Genomic DNA, 26,605 nt, shown 5'->3' with positions numbered 1-26,605 from the left:
GAGAAGACAGAGTACGTTAGAAAGGCTTCTACTGCTCTGAGGTTTGTCTTTCAGATTGTTGCTACTAATTGTATTTTAGAGTTTAATATTAACATATTGCAAGAAGTGATAGAGAAAGTCATAACCCTGTTTTATGGCAAGCAGGAAGACTAACATTTCAATATGAAAAGCATTTTTAATCCTTCACATCTAATTTCTTTAGAACAGGTGAGATTGGGGCCTGTGTATTAAGCAGAGTCCAATTAAATGAGCTCCATAGAAGGAGGCTCTCTTCTTAAATCAAGACTTTTTATTTGTTAATAAAAAAGCAAAGTAAAGGAGGACAGTCATTTTTCTTATGAATCAGAACTGAAATACAGTATACTAGTCTGGAATCATGGAAATGTGTTTGCTACTTAGATTTGACATCATTGGTGCTTCCTTGTTTAGTTAACACAACTCTCAACAGTAAGCCTACAGGAAGAGATTGGACAGCCATGACCCAGAAATGTGAAACTGAGTTGTAAATGTTCCCAGTTGTCTTTAATTAATGCACACACACCCCACCTCGAAGTCTCAAAATAAGTACAATGTCAAAATGTGCATCGGTGTTAAAAGTTTAAACACAGCTTTGTTTCTAGACATCTGAGGAAAAAATGTAGACACAGAAGCAAAGTTTTAAAATGTTACCAAGGTCATTTAGATATGCCTATAATGCACATATCTATCTTATACATTAATACAATATAATACATTAGGGTCCAGTGTGTGCCCATTCCCTGGGAGCCAAATGGATCCATCCCAATCCAAGGACTGTTCAGCTTTAGTTGGAGGAAACCAGGTGGGGTTATCCTTTTGTCCTTTCCTCCTTCCTTCATCTTCCATTGGAATATATATTGAAAAGAAACTAATACATGTTACTTTTCATAAAAATATTAAAAAACTCCAGATTAAGAAAGTCATAGAAATTGCTATAGTAAATCTGCCATATTAATCATCAGGTCAAAAAGAATATCAGTTTCTTCCATAAAATATAATTGACAATAACTAAATTAACTGTATTGAAATTAAACATAAGATCAAAATTACAAAATTTGTCTTGTACATTGTGCTGTACCTTTCTCCTCCAAACTTTTAAACTAATATTCTATACATACTTATTACATTCACCTACTAGTATATCAAATGTGCTGCTGCCTAGCAGTCACAGAATGTTCCACACCCTGCAACAGCTGTGGTAATTCGCTAGACCCTAACCATATGTGGATATTTACATTTTAATTTATTGAAATTAAATGCAATTTAAGAATCCAGCCCTTCGATGCCTTGCATTTCAAGTTCTCATTCTTCACATGTCGCTAGTGGTTACTGTATTAGACAGGCCAGATGTAGAGTCTTTCTGTTATGGTGGAAAGTTCTACTGGATAAGGCTATGAATAGAGAGTACTGGAAAGGATTTATGGGATAGGCAATCAAAACTTCGGGAAGTGTTAAAAATCCAAGAATTCTTTAGCCCTGGACAAAGAAAGAGGCCTGGTTTCATGATGCTCTTGGAATGAGAGAGAGGATATGGAGAGAAGCAGCCATCTGTTTTTCATATACTGCTTTGAAACACAAGGAACTAATTTAAAAATATAGTGGAGAGATTTAGGTTAAGCAGCAAAATGAAGGTCATGAAACAAGTGGAGTCTTCCATGAATCTTCCCTTCCAAGACTTTGTATTCAAGAGATATAGATGACCTGCTGACAGTGATATTTACCCTTGATATTTAAGTCAACCACGATGGCATCTCTCAAAAACTCAGATATAATAAGTTACATTAATCCATCAGTAAGTATTTACACACAAATACTAATGTGCTAAGTGCTTTAACAGGGAGCAGGTATTTAAATAATCTCACAACGTGATTTACCTAGTTCTTACTAGCTTTCAGTTTTATATTGTAATATGAAAGAAAGTAATGAATTTAAAGCTTTGAGTTTTATAATATTAAATAAAGTAATGAATATAAAAACAAAGTCATTTCATGTAACATACTAAGATAGTGATAAAGGGACTGACTATGAGTGTTTGATTATGGAATTTCAAGGAAGACACTTTGAATATGTTACAGATATGGTGGGATTTCCATAGCAGAAAGAAGCAGTCATAAGAAAACCAGGTAGCTTGGGGGTATTTAGGTCCAAAAGAAGAAATGACTACTACTAATCCTTCAACACACACATATTAAGAGAAATGCACAAGACAGTTTGTTGAGGAAACAATGACAGAGAGGAAAACGCACTTGAGATAAGTTACATAAATGAAGTGTTCAGCAAATATTCAGGTCTTCCAAGCCCAAGATCAGTGGGCCATCATTTGAGTTGCAACACAAAAGTCAAAGGAGAATGAGTAAGTCTATCCTGACTGTCCTCTGGGATGCAAAAATGTTAGGGGAAGCATGGGACAGGTAGCATTCAGGCAAGAATTATATGAGAGATTGTGCTTTTGTCAGTAGACATGTAACTAGTCATGTTTAATTTGCTTGGAGATTCATATGGTGAGTAGTATCCATGTTAGTGTTTTAGTAGGAACAAAGGCAAAATGATAGGTTATAATAGAAATTACTGATACAGTGAAGACTTGGTGGGAGGATGGTGTGATTTGGAAAGATGTCCCTGTTGAGCTTGAATACCTTTATCAAACATATTGCTCTCATTCTCATTTATTTAGAACACTACAAAAAGTCCTAAAAATATACATTTTCCAAGTGAACCCGAAAGAGTGCCCAAGATAATCCATCTGCTAGCCAACAAATTTAGTCTTATTCAAAGATTAAAATCTTTAAAACTGCAAATAAACTGTACCAATGAACTAAATTAGAAGACAACAATAATAAAAGATCTATATGTACCCACATATGTTTATGTTATGCACCTGGTTTGTAAGTAAACAAAAATTAAAAATATTTAACCAAAAGGTAGGAAAATACTTTCATTTAATGATAAGAAAAAATTACACACTGAAGATCAGTGGATGCAGCTAAATATATCTTTAAATGAACAAATGAATAATCATGAACAAACAAATAAATGAACTTTATGTATAGTTACATATTTATTTACAAAATATCTTTCATAAAATCTACAAAAATAGTACTAGAACTAAAAAGGAAAGTTTGGAAGGTACAATGCACACAAAACATATGTATATAACTTTCAAACTTATTTGTCTGTCAAAGACACTGATAAAAGGAAACATGGGCAGTGTCCTATGAAATGTAAGAATAGGAAAGAACTTTCCAAATAGTAGTTCTTTTGCTCATGAATAAAGGACAACAACTGGGACCTCATCAAACTCAGAAAGTTCTGTATAGTACGTGGGTGTGGGAAACTGCAAAGGAAGAGAACAAATGGGAGAAAAATCTTTGCCAGTTATACATCTGATAGAGACTTAATACCCAGAAATATACAAAGAATTTAAAAAACAAAGGGTCGTGGAAATAAACAACCCAATTAAGAAATATGATTTTTGGTTTGAACAGGGCTCTCAAAAGAAGGAATAAAAATGGTTAACAAATGTTTTTAAAATTGTTCAACATCCTTAGTTAGCAATTGAAGATATACTAGTTGAAACTACTGTGAGATTTCATCTTACCCTAGTCAGAGTGGCTAACATAATGAAAACAACTGACAGCAAATACTGATGAGGATGTGGGGAAAGAGGAAACCTTATTCAGTGTTGGTTGAATTGCCAACTGATGCACTACTATGGAAACCAGTGTGGAGAATTATCTAAAAGGTAAACACAGGCCTACCGTATGAACTATCTGTACTACTCCTTGGCTTATGTTCAAAGGTCTCCACTCAACATCTTAACAGCAAGATACATGCTCAGTAGCATTTCTTGCTACATTATTCACAACAGGCAACAAATGGAAACAACATAAATGTCTTTCAACTTATGTAAATGTACACATACACAATTTAATTTGTCTCAGTTGTAAATCAACTTGAGTTCATGAAATTTGCAGGTAAATGGATGGAAGAGGAAAATATTAGACTAAGAGATGTAATGAAGACCCAGAAAGACAAATGGCTTAGGGTTCTCCCTTATTTATGCATGTTATTTTATAATATTTAGGTATGAGTATGTAATCTTGAGTAAGTGAAGAACTAGTAAAATAAAAAAGAACCATGAGGCAGTTGACAAGAAAGAATATTAGGGATAGAATAGAACACAAGTGTTATAATAGGGAAATCTTGAGGGGGAGCCTTAACTGGAGAGTAGAAGGGATCAAAAATCAAAAGGAGGGCAAGGGGCAATGAGGAATAAATAGTAGGGAGGATGTTTGAAAAGTCATAGAGAGATATTTATGAAATATTTTATATAATGTTTATTTATTTACATATGTATATTCTCATGTTTATATGTATATAGATACATGATGTATAGATATGTAAATGATGCTTAAAAAGATGATAGATACATACAGATAGATTGATCATAGATACATAAATACATAGATTAAATGAAGTTACATCATTTGGAGTGACAGTATTTCCTGCAAGAACCACAGATGATCTAACAAAAACCCAAGTTCCAAGCAGCAGAAACATCCCTTTGAAATTTGGTCAGGGTAGTCCATGAGGTACAAAGAAACTACAGGCTATTGCTGCTCCCTTGGTTGACTACAAATTTGAAGATAAGGACCTATTGCTGAAGCCACACATGCTTTAGACATACGACTTGGAAGAATTCCACTGTAATTAATGTTGCACCCTTAAGGACCACCTCTCATAGTATATGAAGGTGCCATGAAAATTCTTAAGGAAAAAAAAAGCAATTAAGAATCCCACCCAAATGTAAATTGTATTAGTCCGACAATGGCCATCATGGCAAGATAACAAGAAAGGTATGATATGGGCACTTTTACCTTTGTAATAAACAACACCTGTTTAATTGTATTTAAAACCTTCCCAATAAGAGGGAACACATACTTGCAACCATGGACCTAGTCAACTATTAGCTTAGTCCATGGCTAGTGAGTATTTTCCAACTGCATTTTACATACCTATACCCTTATACCTACAGATAAGTAATGCTTATCCTCCTCAACAAATATGCTTTCTTTTTCCTTTTGCAGCAAAGGGACATTAGCACATAAATACAAAAACTGGCCAAAGTGAAGGGAATAACTATACATGGAGTACCTTAAGCCAACTGAAGCATTGACAACACCACATCTACACCTAAAACTCGGGGACTGTTACAGAAATGGAGGCAGAAATATTTCAAGAATGAAGGGACAAAACATCTCCTGGGAGATAGTGTCATCTATGTATGATAGGGAAGCTGCACCCATGAAATCTCAACAGCATAGTTCCTCAAATAAGCATGAAAAATAACACTATCCATTGATATGCCAGTTGGTATAAAATCTCATAAGGCTCCATTGATATATGAAGAGTTATAATGACAGGCTGAAGAAAGAGAGAAAATCAGGCTTCTTCAAATATGAGCACCTTGAAAGGGTATGCAATCCTAATTGGGTAGCCCTAAACATTCACACATAAAGAGTACTAAATGGACTCATCAGGTTTTATATGTCTGTGTGTGTGCACATATATTTAATATAAGTATATATGTATATATAATTTATATTCATTTATTCAGTCATCAAAGATTTGAGCACTAGTGATTCTGAGAGATGACTCAATGATTAAGAGCATTTACTGCTCTTGTAAAAGTCTAGGCTTTAGATCCCAGCAACTATACTGTGGTTTACTCCAGTTCTAGTGGCTCTTCTGGCCTCTGTGAAAACTGAAAATTGATACTTTACATGTACATGTACACATAAAAAATAAGCATTTAAAAATTTTATCATTGAGTATACGCATATTTACTTAGTGCCTCATACCAGGTGACGTGCTAAGTACTTATATAGTTGGAGGTTGGGGTATTCTGTTTTGTTATACAATAAAGTCACAATATATTAAAAACAATTCAGGTCAATAAACCATCAGACAATAAGACACAATTACTCTCTAGCTATAACAGGTACTATTTGCTGGAATAGGCATAGTTAATTTCATCTTCAGGGTTCCAGGAATGTTGTGGCTAATCCTTAGGTAGTCATGTACAAAAGCAGTCAAGACATCATTGCCAAATGAATCAGAGTGTGAAGAAACTGGAATTTAAAATTCAGTAGAACCTATTTTCTCAAATAAATATTGAAATAATTTGTTAAAGAAGAAACTCAATTTCTGCATTTTGTACAGAGATGAACAGCAAATTACACTGTAATTAAGTGACTTGTGTGTGTTGCCAGTTGTCCTAAATAATATAATATAGTCCTCCCAACAAATGCATCTTTATCCCTATTTCCAAAGAAAATCGAGACTTGTTGAAGCTGACTAGTTTCATCTTGCTTGCATGATGCTCCATTTACATATGTGTAATACCCTGTCCTTTCCTTTCCATCATTCAAAGAACCCATCCTGGAGAGAAAGCTGATGATAGGATGATTCCAACAACACCTTCTGGATCCTCCTTGCATGCTCAGCTCCAGTTAGGTTTCACACATATTATCCAATGGGATTCATACAATGACTCTTCTTCATGGCCTTCCTTTTTCTAAATAATTTCAGAAAGAATGTCATATTAGAGTCCCCTTGACACTTATTCAGCAGCAATTATAATTGGGTTTATTTCAAAAGCAAAAAGACATTGTACATATTGAAGAGCTTACTCAAGGAAACACTAAATGTGCCACATTCCCCCAAAATAATTTAGGATATACTGGATCGGGTTATTATCCAGAAAAATGTACATGAAGCTAGTGAAACAATAATCCATGTTTATTATTTGTTTTTGTTTCCAGCTTGTTAATAAAAAGAATAATAGGAAAGCTTGGTTGTAACAAGGACATGTATATTGAAACCCACCTGGGCCCTGCCTCCCGCTTGGGTCCCACTGCTGTCTCAGCCCCCAAATAACACACAGGATGCTATATTAATTACAAGCTGTTGGTCAATTGCTTTGTTTCTTACTGGATAGCTCTGACTTAAGTATTTAACTCATAATTGCTAATCTGAATATTTCCATGTCATCTTCACTTATTGGAGAACAGGGTCCAGATCTCGTACTCCTCTGGCTTCCTACATCGTGACTGTCTGTGCCTCTCTTTCCCAGAATCCTCCTCGACTCCTAGTCCCAACTATCTTTCTTTCCTATTGGCCAACAGTGCTTTATTCAACAACCAATAAGAGAGACAGATTTATAGAATGACATGTCCCATCAAAGTTTACATTCTCTTTTTTTATTAATTTTTTATTTAAATTAAAAACAATCTTAGTTTACATGCCAATTCCAGTCTGCTATCTCTCCAGTACTCCCATTCTGTGTCAGTTCAGGGGCTTAGGCAGTCTATAGGGCTGCTGGCAGGGGAACCAGTATTTATCTCGAGTGCATTAACAGGCTTTTGGAGCACATTCCCTATGGAGGGATACTCTCTCAGCCTAGATACAAAGGGGAGGGCCTTGTTCCTGCCCCAAGTAATGTGACAGACTTTGATGATCTCCCATGGGAGGCCTAACCCTCTCTGAGTGGTGGATAGGAATGGGTTGGAAAGTTTAAATTCTTATAATTCTTGCTCTCATTCATTAATTGATCCTTTCTCTGGGAAATCATTATTTTTAGTCTGCCAAGTTGTCAAGAGGTGCCAACTTTTATATTTGCAATCACAAACTGGGAGTGGAATTTCATCTTGCACTCTGGTAGAGAGCAGATAATTGTGGAAGTTTCCTCAAGGAGAAAATAAGGGACACCTGCTCTGTCTGCTTTGTCCAGAGCCTCTATAGAATATTTTTCCAATATATTGGCTTAATCTATTCAAAAGAAGAAAATAGACAAAGAGAAGCAAAACTTCAGTTCACATGACTATGATGTGATGCAGTCTAAAATACAATAAAGTGAATTAAAATGTAAATGTATCTGACGTCATCACAAAACACCCTTTTCAAAACCAGAGCAATATGATTATGTGTAAAGTTCTCAGCCTCTTCTGACAGAGCACTGCTAATGCTGAGTAATGAGGCTAGGCATTCATCTTTGGAGAAAGAACATCCTAAGAGAAAGCCAGACTCCTTGGCAGAGTCTAGGTTGGGGAGGTTGGGGGGAGAGCTGAAAGGAAGGTATCATATTCCTTTCTAAAGTAAGGAACCAACTGGTATACCTGTCCAATTCAGCTACATGAAGAACCTAAGGCAAACACTACTCAGTTTCCCCTTCTCAACGTGTTCCCTTCCAGCCTTTGCATAAGAGTTTCTGAGTTCCTATAGATCTGCTGCTTTGTCTTTGGTTACTCTTTAACTTCAGTCTTATTTCCCCTAATTATTTAGAGGAACTTCTGTTATTTTCCTCTTACATTTCTTTATCTTTAATGTATTTTCAAATAGCAGAAACGAAATAAAGGGCATAATTGTTTCACTGGTTTCTTAGGAATTTATAGGGAAAGAGAATACTGTCGCAATTTAGATGTACAGAACTGACTACAAAATTACTTGTTGGATCATAATTTACCTTCCAGATAACATCCATTATCATTTAACTTCATATTTGATTTTAATTTTGTTTCTTTTTGTATTTTCAGTATTATACTCTTTATTCTTAAAAATGTTCAGTATATTATTACAGTACATTCATGCTTATTGAGCACATGAAGCTTTTATCATTATAACCAAGAAAAACAGAAATTCATATATATATATACATATATATGACATTTATGTCTGGTAAACAGCTGTGGTGATTTGAAGGAGAATGATCATCATTTGCTAATATGTACACAAAGTTGGTTATCATTCGGTGAAAACATTTGACAAAGACTGTGAGTTGTGACCTTATTGAAAGAGATGTGTCATATGAGGGAAGGTTTTGAAGCCACAAAATCTTGGACCATTCTCAGTGTGCCCCTCCCTGCCTCCTACTTGGGATCAAGATGCGAGCTCTCAGCTGCCCAAGCCTACATGCTGGGTGCTTGTTTCCATGTTGCTCTGCCACCATAGTCTCTTAAATCTCTGCAACCTAAGGCCAATTCAGCTCTTAATAAGTTGCCTTGGTCGTAGTGTTTTGTCATAAGAATGGAAAAGTAACTAAGACAATACCTAAATAATGATTCTGTTCTGGAAAGTAAAGGCGCATAAAAAATCTTATTTTAGCATTCTAAGCCTTGAACTAAATAGTAATAATAGTAGAAAATTTTTCTTATGTATACCTGACATGGTTAGAGTTCCACAATTCATCTCTCACTGAGAAATTAGAATAACTTTACAATATTCCCTGTTCTAAACTTTAGATCTTCCACAGATGCCGAAGATAGTGTTCATATTTCTCAGCTAGATATGAACAACCTTCACCACTATGTGCTGTAGTATAAATTATCATAGGCATGTTAACATACGTTGCTCATTTTAGAAACGATTACATGGGCAGCCCTATATCCTCATTTTTCCAATGACTGAGCTAAGGCAGAAAGAGAATGAAGAGAAGATTATTTATATTGCTTCAGGGGAAAGTGAGATAAATCAGCAACAATTCAGATATTTTACTATAAATGTTTCATTAGCAGTGGAGAACAGAGGATAGGAATGATATAATAAACTACACTATACATTTATCCTACTGAAACATATAGCCAATACTGTCACTCCTTCACTCAAGAAGATTTAGAGTTTCTTCCATTCTGTTCTTTTTTTAAGAATGAAATTCCTGACAGTCTTTATAAAGAAATCTATGATGAAGGAAACATTTTGGACACCCTAAAGTGTCTCTGATATATTATAATTCAATGAGATTGGATGAGCATAGTGTGAAAAGAGTGAATCTAGAATCCAAACAACAGTCCTATCTCTCATTCACACTCTTTGACTTTTTATAACTGACTTTTATGGCATTTGAATTCAATTTTCTCCTTTACAAAATATAGAGATAATAACATAACCTTTTGAGCTATTTTGAGTACTGAAACTAGATGGATATAAAACTATTTGAGAAGCACAAGGATACATCTCACTATCATTACTGCTTTCAAAAATAATTTCTTTATTAAAGGAAGATCTCATGATGGATAGAAAGACTTCACAAACACATTTTTTTATAGAAGACACAGTTCTCAAAACATAAATGTCTATCTGAGCTCAAACGCATGGTGAAAAACTAGACAAAAATAGTTTGATTTTTACTGCCAGTTATGGAAGCTGTGTTGTGTTTGTGACACTGTTGTCACTGACTGAGAGGTCTCACCTGGGACTGAGGACAGACATTTCTAGTCACGACAGTGGGCTGACCTTTGCATGGGGTTGTCATTAAATTTATACACTCCTGAATTCAGTTTTTAGTGGGAGACACTCTATGCTTCGTTACATGTTCATCAAACATTCTTATGGTTAGCTTTGCATCTTTTTCAACCTTAAATTGTTTCCTCTGTTCTGTATTGTTTACCCAATTTCTGTTTTTCTTGAGACATGGTCTCACGTGTCCCAGGCTGACCTTATAATGGCTCTATAAACAAGATGGTCTTGAACTCTTGACTTTCTCACCTTCGCTTGCAAGTGTTGGAATTAAAGCACAGCCTTCAAGTATGCTTTAATCTTAAGTATTGTGAGTACATTGTTATAGAGAGAGCTACATTTCTCAAAACTGTTCTCTTTCTTATCAATGGATAGGATGACTCAATGGCTAAATGCTCTTGTGCCCAAGCGTGCTTACCTATGTTGAGCTACTGGAACTCAAGTGGTGAAGATAGTTAATTCCCAAAGTTATTCTCTGACATCCACATATATGCTATGGTAACACAGCTCCCCAACACAGATATACCAGCCCCTGCACACACACTAAAATAACATGTAAAAAAAAACAGGAATTGTGCAAATAACAGCCCAATTAGTCTTGCTATGTGTGTGTATATTCTAACTATTAATTGGAATTAGTTCTATGATTTAAGATTAGGGTTCATTTTATGATCATTCATGCAAACAACTTTATTAAACAGCAACTGGGTACACAGAAACATAGTATAAGAACTACATATAAAAAACAAATCATTTTCATAGGTGGGAAATTCACTGCACATAAAAATGTAATTATCCTTTTTAATGTTTAAAATTTTTATTTAGAATATAATTGCATAATTTCTCCTGCTTCCACCCTCCGCCCTCTCGCAGGTTTTTCTTTTCAATCTGGCAGACACTAACTCAGCCTTAAGAGAATTTATCCCTAAGCAGGAACAAAGATAATGCGGCTGCCTTCACCATGCTCCCACACAATAGTCAAGTGAGTGACTCCAGAGAGATGCTTTAGACCTGGGCTCCAGGCTTTGTGAGCTTATGTCAGAGGTCTGTCCGGGACCTCAGAGTCTGAAGATAAAAACAATTGTAGGTTGCTTGCATAATCTTTCCTGTTTCACTCTTTACCTGCTCATCTAAAAGAATTTTCTTCATGTGTCCTCTTCAGGACAACAGCATTTTAGAATATCAAACTTCAGCATAATTTATCCTTTTTGATTGTTTTCCAGAAAGTACCATGGTCTGAATGCATCCCACTGAAGCTCGAGAGTAACAGCTTTATGGATCTTTATTTCAGACAGTGTTTCTGTAGAGATAAAAGAAGGTAGTCATATACCAGGTTCCAACATGGTAATGGAGTTTTCATTATAGTAGAACAAAGGAAGTTATGAATCAAGACACTTAATTTACATTGTAGAAACAAGAGTCATTACAGCCAAGCAGGATAATCCCAATTACAATTCTCATGTTTTCTGATGGCACCTGTAGCTATTTGGTTGACAAAACGGGGGACTGCGTCACCTAGTAGTCATGAGGAGGTTACATTGCATACAGAAGTATGTAATACATGGCTATTTGGGAGCTCAACAGATCATGATAGTTTGGCTTTGCAATGAAAACATTCCAACTCTCTTCAATCATTAAAGCTCTAATAAGCCAGCCTTGTCAAATGTTTAATGTAGATGCAACATTTCCTGACCAAGGATCTTCAGTTAACAATTGGTAAAGGAGATCAGGACTTCAATGTTCATCTGTTGTTTTATCTTCAGTGCCATCTAGACATTAAGGTAAATAATTTTCAGGATTGTCATTCAAAGTCAGGAAGTGTCTCTAATGCCATTCTAAGCCCGCTATATTGCAATTATTCTCAGAAGGAAGTAGTTTTCAAGTAGAAGGCAAGCCCATTTCAGCATATTCACATGTGTGGGACAGACAAGCTTGGGTGGTCAGGAATTAGTGTCTACTTGCACATTCCATTTCTGCTACATGAATTCCTGCTTATTTGTGGATTGTAGTATTGCAAGGATCTGATGAAGTTGAAGCAAGGCAGTTTATTACTGTAAATTACATATTGGTGTTCTTGAAGCACAATAGAATGGCTTAATATGATTCAGTGTCAAGTTGTTCTGCATCAGATACTAAGGCAGCTCAGTAACTATCTGGGCAGCTTTCCACAAGCTTTGTCAAGTTTTGATAAATTGCACAATTGATTAGAGTTAAAGAAAGAAGATGCAGAAAAATGAAAGATTCATTTTGTTTTGTTTATTCTGAGGAATTTGCTGTAAATCTAAATTCGAGGTCATTTGATCAGAAATAATGATTCCTTCAGAGTGTCTGTGATTAAGTTAGATCATTTACATGGCTCCCTCTCTTGTCATTGTACTCTGAACTCTGCTAAGAAATTCCTTTGGGTCATGTCTCATGCCCTGAAGCACTTAACATTCCTAACCTGTCTTCTTAGAACTAGCTTTTCATTTCCTGTGCTGTGCAATTCACTGGATTTGACCTTTCTTCTTGAAAGAATGCACTTCAGGACAGAGCAAGAAGAATTATGGTGAACTGCCACCTTTTATACATAGTAAAGGGAACATTTTCAGAACACTGTGAGCAAGCATAAAATCAAATTACATGTATAGCTATGCTCCTAACACTGCTCTCTGCAAGCTTCCTAGCAGATATACTTACTGATCAGTTTGCCATGCAGCATGCACTGTTTATAACACTGCAAAGAAAGATAGCATTGCTTTGCATTCTCGTTCTTTAATCTATACCATCTGGCTATCTTCATTACCACTCAGAGCACAAGGGCAGTTGGACAGTTAAGGAAGTGATGATATTGGTAGGATATACTAACATGCAGTTCATTATTCAAGGAGACATGTAGATATTACATACATAGATTCAAAGGTCATTATTGAAATGAATACTTGTTAATATTTGGGCTCATTTGAAATATGCACTTCCTTGTTTTGGGAGGGGTGTTTTGTTTTGTTTTCTCAAGACAGGGATTTTCTGTATCTGACCTCAAATCCTTGTGGCCTTCATATGTAAAACTGGAGAAATGTTAGCTAAACTAGGGATGCAATCAGACAGCATCTGAAGCCTTTAGAAGAGATTTTCTTGCTTTGATCTAACCCAGTTATCATTCCCACCAATTAAAGAGGCTTGATCTTTGAATTGCTCTGGTTCTACAAAAAACTATTTTCACATTAGGCTCATTTGCTATTTCTGTGATAAAATACCCTGTCAAAAGCAAACTTGCTGTGTGTGGGGGGAGGGTGGGGTGTTATTTAAGGTCATAGTTCCAGATTGCAGTCTATCATTAGGAGAGAGTGAAGGTGCCAAGAACATGAAACAGCTATTCACATTTTTTCCATAATCAAGAGCAGGGAACAATGTATTAATTCATACATTGCTCACTCAGTTCATGTGCTCCATTTTTATACAGTCTAGGACCCAACTCCTGAGAAGAACGCTTTCAACTTTTAGGTTAGGTTTTCCTTTGTATATTAACATCGCCAAGGGAGTTACCAAAGACTAGCCCTCAGGTCAGCATATTCTAGACAGTTTTTCAATAATATTATCTTCCCAAGTAACTCTAGACTGTATCAAGTTGACAATTTAACTGTGGTGGTTTGACTAAGAAATGTCGCCACAGGCATGGGTACTTGAATACTTGGTTCCCAGTTGGTGGTGATACTTGGGGGATATTTAAGAGACATACCCCTGCTAGAAGAAGTAAATCAATGCAGAGGGTCCTTGAGAGTTTAAATCCTTGTGAATTTTCTAGCTATATATCTCTTGCTTTGTCTTTGTAGTAGATGTGAGCTCTTAGCTTCGTATTCTTGCTGCCATGCCAGCACTCACTGCCATGCTTCCTGCCATCATGCACCTATTCCTTATTTCTCTGGAACTGTAAGCTGATATAAACTCTTCTCCCACAGAATGCTTCTGGTTGTGGTGTTTTATCACAGTAATATTAAAGTAACTAATACATTAACTCATTATTAGGGACAGTGTAAATCTCTGCTTACAGACCATGGTGACTTATCTGCCTTGAAAATGAACTTTCAGTAATTATTGTTAAGGTGAGATCTGTGTTTTGTGTTGAAAGACAAAATACAGAATGTTGTAAAAGGACTTCATCTGGGCAGGCTGGAGAATATTAAGGTATTTTAGCTAAATCTTGAGGTAGAAAAGAAAATTGAAAAGGAGCAATGTATTGGGTGGTAAAACTTCCGTGATGTGGTATAGCTTAACTCAAGTAATAGGAGTTAATATTGAAATGTTAATACTTATAAATGTCACACAGGATGGTGTTCTGTTCACCTGTTCCCCACTCCTTAACTCCTCCAGACAGAGCTTTACATTCAAATCTTTTATAAGGAGTTGAAACTATTAAAATTAAATTGAGATTTCATACTGAGATATAAAAAGAAGTCAATGGCTTTAGCTATTTTTTTCAATTCCTGGAAAAATCAGCAATTAACTATTCAGTTTGTGAATTATGTTTTCCATCCTAGTAGTAAGATTAGATTGAACAAACCAAATGATTATGCAATAATCAGCTAATATTATGACCATTATTATGATACAAAGAGTTCAATTATTCAGTTAAATTTGGACATGTCACAAGACATCCGTGAAATTAAAATCTTTAGAAAAATAAAATGGCATGCAAAAATGTTTCACTTTAACAGATTAAATTAAATTTCAATGAAGAACATGTCAAGGAAATGGGAGTAATAAACTGTTATTGTCTGAAAATGTAGAAGTTATCTCATTGTATTTTCAACAGATGTCTATTTTAAGAATTAAATTCCTAAAAAAATGTTAGACTGCAATTTCTGTAAGTAGAACTCTTTTGAAATAAATTGTGGCAAAACTTTATGAGTGTCCTAAAATTAATTTATGTTTCTCTTTGGAGACAAAAGATTATTTATTACAAATGATCTCACAGGAGAAAAGTTCTGATAATTAGCTATTCTGTTAGAAGAGAGTCATTGCTTGGTGTATGGCCAGCCCACTATTGCCTATTCAGTATCAGCAATGATTGGTTCTACTAACTAAACAACTCATTCATCACTTCTTAACTTTGCTGTGTCAAGTGGCAGCTTTCCTGCACAAAAATCTAGAGGGCCATTACATGAAATTCCTCACAGTGGATCTCAAGTTATCACAGTAATTTTGGGAGGGATTGCAACTTTGGCTTTTATATAAAATAAATTTATATAATAAATCCGTACAGCCTTTTCCTAGAATATAATGAGAAAATTCATTATATCATTTCTATAAGTGATTTTATCAATGTTTGTTATTTTTATTCTACAGTAAAATTTTGGAAGCAACAAATTTGGATTTGAAGTAGGAAGTCAGTTTACTAATGACATGTATTCTTTTCTAAGTTCTCTAAGAAACTGGTGATAATCATTAACTCAAATACAATGCTGATATTCATGATTTGCTGCAAATAGTAATGATAATGTGAAAACAAAAATTGTTGCAAAATGGTGTACTTTAGAAATTGTCTTCTTTTAGAAAGTCAGATTTTTGTTTCTGTATTTGTAGTTTACTTTGTAAGGATGGATTTTTCAACATCAAATCATGTGCTTTTAATTCCAAATTTCTTATGAAGTCTATGAAATTTGGAACAAAGTTGTCCTGGAGGCTCCATTAACAAAAGAATGTCATTAATACTAAAGCCATACAAATTCCACCAATACATCATCAGATACTTTGTAAAGACTACCAAGAAAATGAGTTCTATTAATTGTGATATGATTTTATTCAGTTTAAATAAATCACATAGAAGTTTATATGCAGCATCTGATGCTCTTTATAGAACTAATGCAAACTCAATAATCAAAATTGAAGTTGACTTTAGAGATGGGAATGTCAGTACAGCCTTTGGCAGAACTTAGTGTGAGGATAAGAATTAGATGCAAATTGTTAACTGAAGTTCCCAGGGGTAAAATGTTTCCCTCAGACGTTTATGGAGTTGTCCACCCCTGCACATGCTTTAACATCATTGTGACTAGTAGGTAAACACTTTTGGAATATAAAGAGCCAACTGGTTTCTACCAGTACAAAAGCAAAGAATGTCACCAGAAGACATTCAAGGATATACCAAATTTCTCCCTGATTTACTTTAATGCATTTACCTGATATTCCCACTAATATATTTTATTGTCTTTATGACTTCCTTTTGTTTCCAGAACATCTTCACGAAGCTGCCACCAATATCTGAAGCAGTCCAAACCTGTATTCCAGGGTCAGCACAACCATATTTGCCTGGTGAGAGGTATGTCTTTGCAATTAAATGTTACAATAACTGATCATTGTCCTAGTTTTCTTTACTGTTGTTATGATGAAACACCATGAAGGAGAAACTTTGAGGGAGAAATGATGGAATGATTTATGATTTCAGGTTATAATCTGTTATTTTAGAGAACCCATGGCAGCAGAATAGTGAAGTGGTTGGTCACGGCTGTGAAGCCGTTGGTCAAATCTGTGAAGCCATTAGCCATTATGTTCAGTTCATTTCCTCACTTTCTTACAAAGTCCAGGACCCAAACCTGGGAATGGTGCCATCCACTTTTAGGCTCTGACTTTCTGTATTAATTAACATAATTAGTACAATCCCCACAGAGACAGCCTCAGGCCATTCTAATCTAGACAACACCTCTGTACTCACTCCCTAGTGGTTCTAGAATGTGTCAAGTGGACAAATGAAAATGAAAATCTATTGTTTAAAATCTAGCTATGATATAAAATACACTGAGAAAAATGAAGTGTCAACATGCACAGTGTTTACGTGTGCATGCATACACATGCATGCACTAGTGTATATGTGTGTAGAGCATGTAATTTTTTTTAAACTAGCTGATGTTGTACTCAAAAGAAGAAATCAACTTCCTGGGCTGATTTTAGACTTAGAATCCTGATATCCACTGATTGTAATGTGTAAAATTTTGAAGTCTGATTTGCAAATAAACCTACTTCTCCAATCATTTTTAATATTTTATACATTTTTAAAAAATTGTTTATATGTAAGTTTTTTAAAGTATGTAATCAAAGTATTTAATAGATTAATTGTCAATTGACATTCATGAATCTTTAAAAATAAAATATGCAAGCTGGCCATGATGGCTCAAGCCTTTAACCTCATCACCCAGGGAGGCAAAAGTAGGGCCCACTCCCTGTGAGTTAGAGGCCAACATTGCATAATAAAAGAAACAGTTCTAAAAACTTAAAAATGCGAAAACAATATGCAGACAGGAAAACTTTAAACTATCTCCACAAAACAAGAACAAAAATAAACAAACTAGATGAGAGCTTCTACAGTGTTTAAGATTTAATTTGGTAAGTTCAGTTTAAAATATTTCAACTTGTATATTTCTCTTCTAGTTTCTTTTTATTTTAATGTGACATGTTTACATTTTATAAAGGAGATGACTACAGTTTAGAAACCCAAAGAACTTAATCCTTCTGAAGATTGAAAATAAATAAAATAGAGAGGCTACTTGATTGATTTTATTTTGCAAAATATTTATATAACAAAAGTACTTAATGAAATAAAATACAGACTACATAAAACCTTAGCGTCAAAATCTTTATGAAGTTGAACTAAAAGACAAAGGAAACCAAGGATCTAGACCACATTTTATGTTATAGAATTTGATCTTGTTTAGGTAGCTCAACTTCTATCCATGATATATTTCGTCAGTTAAATGAAATTTAATGTTCAGGAAGAAGTCAAGCGAAGATGTCACTTTGTTAAAGATGTCAACTAGTGACAGTACAGATGACAAAATTTTCTATCTCTATGCCTTGAATAAACTCTACATTTAGAAGTCTGGGCTACCCCACCATCTCTTCATGAACACACAAAGAGTGCAGTAGTGGCTATTTCAGAGGGAAGCTTTAAATTCCTTTAGCTTTCTAAGTTGCTACAAGTAGAAAAGTAAGAAAAACAAAAATAACAAATCAAGTCATGTAGCTTTAGGGATTTTCATAAAATGAATGTATCTGCAAGCACCTGCAAATCTTGCACAGGATGCACCCAATATCTGGGATGTGTCCTTATACCCACACCAGCACAGGAATGGAATACCTGGAATGTGTCCTTATACCCCCAGCACATGGTCCTCCTCTGCCACTCCAGTCCTACTGCATAGTAACATAATTGTCAATAAGGTTTTTTTATTTTATTTGGATGGAAATGCATCTTACTTTTTTATTTCTGAATCATTGCATTCAATATGATTCTCATGTAATTTTCTCCCTTTTTTCTCACAATTGTTAAATTTTAATATTCTGATCCCTATGTGATATTCCATTGTATATATAAACTATGATTTTTTTCTCTGCCATTCTTGTTGAACACAGAAGCTGTGTACAGTTTGGGACTATTATATATAATATTGATATAAACTTTCCCACAATAGTATTAGAAATTATGTATATTTCTAATATAGACTGCCAAAACTTCATTTATAACATCACTTTAAATAAATTAAGCTTACTATGAATGCAATCTCTCTTTTAAAGCTTGCCATCCCGATAGGGTATCATGTCAGGTTAATGTCTTAAATGTGTTCATAACCACTTACACATCTTTTCTCCTTTAGCTTTTTCCCATCATGCATTCTTATATGCATATTCACACAGTCACTAACTTCCTTCTGTCCCTACATGGCTTCCAATGGTAACCACAGTATAGTTGTGAGGCAATTTGAGGAGCATCACCCTACTGTTCTTCTCCAGCCAAGTACTCTCATCAGGGTCTTGCTGAGGAGAACTGTCAATCCGTGTCAATTCTCATTTGTTTAACTTTAGTCTGATAATAGGCTTTGTTCCTTTGGAACAGGATGAATTACAAATAAGTACATGAGTCATACAAATAGCACATTCCCCCAAATATAAATCATATGTTTACTTCCAGTGCCAAGTAAAAAAATGGATTTTAAAAATGTCTTATAGACAATCCTTAAAAAATAGTTATGTTTACACAAAATCAATATCCAAACGACCAACTGTTGAATACCCTGTGTTGGATTAGTAGCAACTAAGGGGTTTTCTCCTCTTCTTCTCTGAGTTACTTTATTAAAATAGAATCAGCTGTTTGAATGATAGCACTTAGTTTCCTCTATTTTAGTATATATTTCTCTTTGAGATATGAATATCCCTGTCAGAAATACTATGCATTCTTTGGAAACCTAAAGACAAATTCAAGAAGTACATTTTATACACATTTGCGCTTAATAATTATTTGGTAAAAGCCAGAAATAATGAATATTAGCAAGAAACAACTAAATCAATTTTAAGAGGAATTTGTACAACTTAGTATCCTTTATGGTCATTTTGTATTCCTGAAGCATTGCATACCTAATATTACTCTCTTTGTTTCCATATTTTCCATAAACTTTCAACCTTTATATTCTTAATAAATGTTCAGTAAACTCAACTATACTTAATCATTTTAATATAAATACAAGTTATAATACAATAACATTACATAAAGTATGTTTCTTGATACAGAAAGAAAAAAATGATAAAATGGCAGACTTCTAACAAGCCAAAACAAACAGATTTACTCTGACATGCAATAAAAGATATAGTGACAGCAGAAACTAAGGAGGCAGAGTTCCATTCTTTAGGGAGTTTGCAATGCTGAGCCTGGTTGTTTATTAACCCATTTTATTCAGGGAAACCTAAGCTGCATAGCACATAGTAAGTAGGAAATCCAGATTAGGATCCCAAATCATGTAAATTTAGCATCTAGCCCTCCAGTTCACAGCACTGCTTCATGAGAGAATCTAGGGAGGTCTTTAAGAAAACTGCATGGAGGAAATTGAGTTAATTTGATAGCACAAATCCTCCTTATTTTCAAGGGGCCTTACATTTTCTGGAGAGTCATGGTGCCAGCAGACATGTCATGAAGTTGCTGCTCTAGGTATCAATGGAAGACAGATTCACCATACCTACTGCAGCTTGTCTGAGAGTGGTGAGAGATTATGCAGGTCTCTCCACTGAGTGCTAGACACGGCCCAGTCCTCTTTCAAACTATGCACTTGACTGTATTGTGTTTACACCACGGGGTCTTTGCAGTGGTCTCTGCCCAGTATTTCACAGTGCTCTTCCTATATCCTGCTGCTGTATTCACCCACCCACATCCAGGTCAAATGTCTTCCTTGCTCCCCGCTGTACTTTGCTCCTGCCTACAGCATCTCACTCATTCCTCCCACCTGCTTTCCTAATTCTGCCCTTCATTTTGAACATTTCAATTCCACCTACCTGCATGAAGATTCAAAGATTCCCTTAGAGAATCCTAGATTCTCTCTAAAATAGGGAAAGTTTGATTTTCTACTCAAGGCCAGGCTGAATATTCCACAAATAACTTTTTAAAGGCAGATTATGGAAAGATGCTTCTTGATGGTAACAAAGACATGACAAATTACCTCTTCATATCATATGATAACTCCATTACCATGTTTTTATTATGAGGCTTCATGTTACAGATTTTGCATGACTGTCTTATGAATAAGGAGTAAAGAAAACTACTTCATTTTACTCATAAATGTGTCATTCTTCATTATCTTTAAATTTAAAAAAATATGTAAGGTAAACACAAAAACAATACTCCAAAAAATGTAAATCATTTAGTGGTAAATTTGGTCATTAACTCGGCAAATATTACTTGGTAACTACTATTTCAAGGAAATCTCTGAAAAAGAAGACAGTAAGAGTAAAGGGGTAAAAAAACAAATACAAATCAATGGCACCATGTTTTGTTTCATTCTTGGATATTTATTAATGATTGGTGAACCAAGGAAAAGATGTGGTGTAACAGTGGCTGGGGCGGGCACAAGTATTTAAACATTATTGTTGGTACTTGAGGTTTTAGATTTCTTTAAAGACCTGTGTAGTTCCACTACACCAAGATAATTTTTCACTTTGTTCCAGGATTTAGGTACACACCCTCTACCATATTTGCTGTTTAATCCCATGATTTCTGTCTTAGTCTCTAAACATTGAAGATCCGAATGAGAGAACATTAATTTTCAATCTTTCACATATGTCTGATTTATATCAATAAGTCCTTAAAGACAAAATTAAATAAATTTGTCTGTAGAAAGGGAGGGACTGACGTCACTCCACTTCATAATACCGGGTTCATAGACTCTTAAAAAGCTCATGAAAACATTTGTGTTTTGCCAATTTATAGGAGGAAAAAAATCTATATTTTTGTAGAAGACATCTTAAATGTGGCGTTTTCTTTAAGTATACATAAACTGCAATACTATCAGTACTACTTGTATATTTTTATCAGTAGATTTCACAGATAATTTTGTATTTTAGTATAGCTGTTAGAGATGTCTAAAATTATAATTTACTCCTATCATTGTTGAGCAATTACAGTAATTGCTGGATCTACATCCAAATCTTAAGGTTAAATGCATTAATAAAAAAGCACATATATTACTGTATCAGAAATTTCTCTTAAATGTCATAAAACTTCACCTTAATATAATTTCTTTCCTATGGAACTCTATGTTTTATTTTGTGAAATAAATGAATGGGATGATTTAAGAGAAAATAACTATGTGAGACAAAAATGTGAACTTAAAATAGAATATGCATATTGTGTTCCACAGTCAGGAAGGACTTTGCGGGATGTGATATTTGAATTGACAGCCAGCGTGTAGAGCAGTGAGTCATATGAAAAGTAAGGAGGGTGATTGTTGAGCAAGGGTACAAGAAAGACAAAAGACTTCAAGCAGGAAAGAAGCCGGAAAGACATTTATGGGGGGCTGGACCAGGAGGATGGTAACACAGAGAGAGCAATGTATTTGTTCCAGCTGTCTGTGCTCAGCTCTATGAGTGCAGTTATAGACATGGTGGATGGATAGACCCTTACAACAGTTTTCATCACAACATATTGACAACCCCAAAGAAGAGTGCTAAGTGTGTGTACCAGAGAGGGGTTGATTATAATGATCATCATAGGAACAGAGCAATGAAAGAATTATAAATAGTGAGAGCAGAGTTTTGAAGAACTGTGAGAGGATAGAATTTCAAGTTTGTGGGTTGTAGAGTAGCAGAAAGGATTCTAGAGATGAATAGCAGGAAGGGTACCTAGGAATTCACTTGCAATGTTGGCAAGAAGAGTATGGAAATGTAGAGAAATCTATGATTTAAGATGCTAGTGAGTAACCTTAGAAAGGTAACTTGTTTCACTGGTAAATTGTTCCATTACTGTGAGTAAAATGCTCACTGCTGTATTCTAATGTTTGAATTATTTTTTCTCTGAAACACAGAAGTTTTCTAAATGTCAAAAAAAAATTAAAAATGATGAAACATGTGCTTTTGAGTTGGGAATATTACCAGCTCTCCCAATAGTTTTAACTTTCTAAATTGGAAAGCAGATGTGTAGTTATTACTTAAATATCAATGTAAAATTATAAATACTCCCCTTTCATTATTTATAGGAGTGTTTATTATGCTCCTATTCCAGTAGAATGCCTTTCAGATTCTATTTCACATCAGTCAGAGTGGCTTACAAGAAGCAAACAAATGACAGGAAATGCTGGTAAGAATGCCAGGAAAGGGATACCCTTATTCACTGTTAATGGTGTTGTAAACCAGAAAAGCCACAGGGAAATCAATGTGAAGGTATTAAAAGGCTATGCATAAATCTACCATAGGGCTCAGCTATACTACTGTTGGACATATACACAAAGGATTCTATGCCATAATGCAGAGAAACCTGATAATTCATATTCAGTGATATTCTAATCACAAGAGCCAGAAATGTTTCAAGCCTAGATGATCATTAAGTGATGAATAAACAACTACTACCCAATGGAGTTTTACTCAGATGTAAGAAAAATTAAATTATGAAAACTTCAGAAAAATATATAGAAAAAATATACTGAGTGAAATACACATGCCCAGAAAGTCAGATGCCACCTAATCCATCTCAAACATGGGTTCTTCTATATGTGATTGTTTAGATCTTTGTGTTTTGTGTGAGTTCTTCTAAAGACTGAGAAACTAGAGGAGACATTGAGAAATATACCTTGGAGAAAGTTAGTAGAATATAAGTAATATGGGAATAGAAGGAGAAATACAGGAAGTATAGAGATTTGAGAAGAGAGAAGAGAGTTAATAATAAAAAACTCTGTGTCAAAGGGCCATATGGAAGTCCACTATTTTGTAAACCAATTTAAAGTAAATAGAGGAAAACCAAATGCTAAGAAACACAAAGAAGTTTTCAAGATCTTAGCCATCAGTGAAATGTAAATGTAAACTACTCTTAGATTTCATTTTACCTCTGTCAGAATGGCTATGCTCAACAAAACAAGTGACAGCTCATGCTGACAAGAATGTAGAGTAAGGAGAACACTCCTGCATTGATGGTAGGGATGCAACCTTTGTAGCCGCTATGGAAATCAGTGTGGTGGTTCCACAGGAAGATGAGAATGAATCTACCTTGAGATACAGCTAGACTACTCTTGGGCATATACCCAAAGGATGTTTCATCCTACTACAGAGACACTTACTTAGTCATACTCATAATAGCCAGAAATTGCAAACAACTGAGTTGTCACTCAACAAAAGAATGAACAATCAAATTGTGGGACATTTATACAATGGAGTATTATTCAGCTGTTAAAAAATCATATCATAAAACTTGAGGGCAAATGGATGTAACTAGAAAAAAATCATTCCGAGTAAAATATCTAAGACCCACAAGGACAAATGAGATATGTATTGTTTATATGTAGATATCGATTCTTAAGTTGATAATAAACAAGCTACAATCCATACAGTCACAGAGGATATATATAGAGAAAAGGACTAGAGGGAACAGAGAGATCTTGTTGAGAGCGACAAGTAGAATAGTTAGATATGGATGGATGGAGCTAGAATTGAGTCATCAAATATCAAGAGAGAGGGAAGAGAGGGCTGAAGGAGGGAATGAGGGAGACACAGCTAAAAATTAAGGTGAATATGGGAGGATAGTATGGTAATCCAACACAATAGAAACTTTCTAAAATAAATGAATATAGAAAGGGAATCTAAAACCACCAAATAATGGTTTCCCAACTGACTATCATGTGTCACCAAATGAAGCTTCCCGTATTGTTATTGAATTACATATAATTGAATTATTGGCCAAAGGTGCCCCAAGGAAATCTGAAATAATGAAAACTGTTATCAAAACTATATATTGCTCTTCACAAACTGACAGAAAGGCCCCATTTGCTGAAGACAACATCTACACAACTCATTGAACATGGAGATGCTCAGCTGGTGCCTATATAGAGCATTACCCTCTATGTTTCAGTTGTTACAGAAAGTTGCTTTACAAGCTATCAAAAGAGAAATGCAAACTCCAAACCAGCCACAACCTCTTTATCTACAATGGTGTAATAACTGCGAGAGTTGATAAGGCAATGGTGGCTTGTGGGAATATCCAACAAATAACCGATTTGACTTAGGGTCCGTGCCATGGCCTTAAACCTATACATGGCATTGCTTTGGTGACCAAGAGACTGAGAGTAGATAACCAAGAGGCCTAAGGTAGAACCAAATAATTCTGTTCTAAAAACAATAAATAAAAAGAACAATAAAAATCCCCCAATGATTCCTTTGCTTATCACTCCTCTTTGCAACTGGGTTCCAGGAGTTCAGGTCAGTTTTTAGCTGTGGCTGTGTGCCTCTGCTTCCGTCAGCCACTGGATGACGGTTCTAGGATGGCATATAAGATAGTCATCAATATCATTATCAGGGAGGGCATTTAAGGTAGCCTTAATGCCAGTTGGTGTAATTCTTATAGATCTCTGAAAATCTCACTAGTGCCAAATCTCTCCTTCAGCCTATAATGGCTCCCTCTATTATGGTATCTCTCATCGTTCTCTCTATTCTTACCCTGACTCAAAACCAGACCCAGCTGGTAAAACCCATAGAGGCAGTTGACCTAAACAAGGAGGAATGCATGGACCCCAGACTGATGACTGATAGGACAGCATGGGACTAACCCAGACCCACTCCCCCAATCCCTTAGCCCCGGTATCAGAGAGGAGGCCTCGGCAATCTATGGGACCTTGGGGAATAGATCAGTATTTATTACTGGCATACAAATGGACTCTGGGAGCCCATTCCACATGGAGGGATGCTCTCTCAGCCTGGACACATGGGGGAGCACCTAGGCCTTGCCACGGATGATATGACAGACTCTGAAAATCCCTCATGGAAAGCCTTACCCACCATGTGGAGTGAAGAGGGGATGGAGTGAGGGGTTGGGAAGATTAGGGGGCTGGGGGAGGAGGGCAGGGAAAGGAAACTCGGAGTACAATGTATAAAAAGTTAAATAAAAATTATTATTAAAAAAATAGTTATAGAAGAAGTCATGAACTCCAGAGGGAGTGAGAAATCAAACAAGGAATTGAAGAGGGGAGAGATGGAATGATGTAACTACAGTTTTGCCTTCTAAAAAAAATAAAAATTTAGTGTGCATGCTGATTCAGATTCTGCAAGTTTATCTGAGCCTTGCCCATGCTGATTTAGTTCCCTTGGTGTCCTTCATTCCCTCTTGCTCCTACTTTTGTTCACCCTCCTGCCTGTTTGTGGGTTTCCTGAGCTCTGAGGGTAGGGATTTGATCTCCCTCCTCTCTCTCTCTCTCTCTCTCTCTCTCTCTCTCTCTCTCTCTCTCTCTCTCTCTTTCTCTGTCTGTCTGTCTCTCTGTCTCTGTCTGTCTGTCTCTCTGTCTCTGTCTCTCTTTCTCTCTCTCTCTTTCTCTGTCTCTCTGCCTCTGTCCCTCTGTGTTTGTGTGTGTGTGTGTGTGTGTGTGTGTGTGTGTGCGTGTGTGTTGCATAATGTCTGATTGTGGGTCTCTATATCTGTTCCTGTCTGCTGCAGGAGGAAGCTTCTCTGATAATAACTGAACAAGCAACTAATCTATGAGTATAACAAAATATCATTAAGGTTTTAAACTAAATTTTACAGTATTTAGCGAAACTATAACAACTATCTGTCTTCAGCTCCATCAAAGACCACAGAAAGGATAATATGTAAACACTAGAATTGACAGAGACATCTTGCTACCTGGACAGTCACCCAAAGTTCCTCTGTTTCATATGTTATATCACCTGGGACACTGCTTCAGGGGGGTCTTGCTTTATCAATCCATAGAAGCCTGGAAGGAATCCACAGCCTTTCATTTTCTTTGGAAACACAAATAAAATCTCTTTTCCAAAGTAACATATCCTTATACTTTAATTTTGAAATCAA

The 26,605-nt window shown here is 35.5% G+C and overlaps 1 long non-coding RNA gene across 2 annotated transcripts in view; it reads right to left on the bottom strand.

The window, feature by feature from the left end:
• Positions 1-3,123: 3,123 nt before the first annotated feature.
• Positions 3,124-26,605, bottom strand: part of LOC106020937 — a 43,211-nt gene continuing 19,729 nt past the window's right edge. Inside the window, exons 3-4 of one of the 2 annotated variants that reach the window (XR_001196329.3) lie at positions 11,434-11,611; positions 3,124-6,595 (exon numbers count right to left, since the gene is read on the bottom strand). This is a non-coding gene — a long non-coding RNA (uncharacterized LOC106020937). Of the gene's footprint in view, positions 6,596-10,039; positions 11,612-26,605 lie in introns of those variants that run through there. The other variant, XR_001196328.3, reaches the window with a different exon arrangement.

The sequence above is a fragment of the Mesocricetus auratus genome, unplaced genomic scaffold (assembly GCF_017639785.1).
Source record: "Mesocricetus auratus isolate SY011 unplaced genomic scaffold, BCM_Maur_2.0 Super-Scaffold_100011, whole genome shotgun sequence".
NCBI lineage: Eukaryota > Metazoa > Chordata > Mammalia > Rodentia > Cricetidae > Mesocricetus > Mesocricetus auratus.
Note: the sequence above shows the minus strand (reverse complement) of the source record. Positions and strands in the feature narration are given on the sequence as shown.